The sequence below is a fragment of the Anguilla anguilla genome, chromosome 8, assembly GCF_013347855.1.
Source record: "Anguilla anguilla isolate fAngAng1 chromosome 8, fAngAng1.pri, whole genome shotgun sequence".
NCBI classification, from domain to species: Eukaryota; Metazoa; Chordata; class Actinopteri; order Anguilliformes; family Anguillidae; genus Anguilla; species Anguilla anguilla.
This window is the reverse complement of record NC_049208.1, coordinates 51091124-51091985: the sequence shown is the minus strand read 5'-3', so window position 1 is coordinate 51091985 and position 862 is coordinate 51091124. Positions and strand designations below refer to the sequence as shown.

The window sequence follows — 862 nt, the reverse complement described above, 5'->3', positions numbered from 1 at the left end:
ACACTCACACACACACACATACAGACACACACACACACACGCATACACACGCACACGCACACACACACGCATTTGGGCTTGAAATCCATTTCCCTCCGAATAACTCTAGAAGTATTTATCTTATCTAATAATCACTCTCTCTCACTCTCCCTCTCTCTCTCTCTGACCCCTTACCCCCACCCTAACACACACATGCACACTCACACACACACACACATACAGACACACACACACACACACATTGCCTTTACCAGATAATCTCTAAGAAACAGCAAAGACATGCTCAGTCGATGCGGACTCACCTTGGGCCCGTGCTCGCTGCAGGCTTGACGATGTCGATCTGAAGACGACAGGCGCCGAGAAGTGAGAGGACACACCCTAGCCTCTGTCAGGAAACGACCTCTGCCGCGAGGATGCTGGGGCCCATGTGACGTGAAATCAGACACCGCAAAAAAAATACCCGTCTCGGGGGCTCTTGGCACCCCCACGTCTCAGCCTTACTCCTTCGTCCTCGCCATGCCCCCCCCCTCTCTCTCGTCATGCCCCCCCCCCATGCGTACTCGTCTCCGTGTCGTCAGAGACATTACATTACAGGCATTTAGCAGACGCTCTTATCCAGAGCGACTTACATAGCATTTTACATTGTATCCGTTTATACAGCTGGATATATACTGAAGCAATGCAGGTTAAGTGCCTTGCTCAAGGGTACAACGGCAGTGTCCTACCCGGGAATCAAACCTGCGACCTTTCGGTTACAAGCCCAGTTCCTTACCCACTGTGCTACACTCCGTCCACTCCCAAGGACCATTCTGTGGTAACATTCGCAAAGGGACTGGGATCGAAGGTGAAACTCTGTACTCCT

The 862-nt window shown here is 51.6% G+C and overlaps 1 protein-coding gene across 1 annotated transcript in view; it reads right to left on the bottom strand.

Moving 5' to 3' along the window:
* The window catches only part of nedd9 (neural precursor cell expressed, developmentally down-regulated 9), a 27723-nt gene extending 27322 nt beyond the window's left edge, over nucleotides 1–401 (bottom strand). The window contains exon 1 of the mRNA XM_035429771.1: nucleotides 303–401. The gene's annotated coding sequence lies outside the window, so the exon portion shown is untranslated. The remainder of the gene's footprint in view (nucleotides 1–302) is intronic.
* Between the last annotated feature and the right edge of the window lie 461 nt (nucleotides 402–862).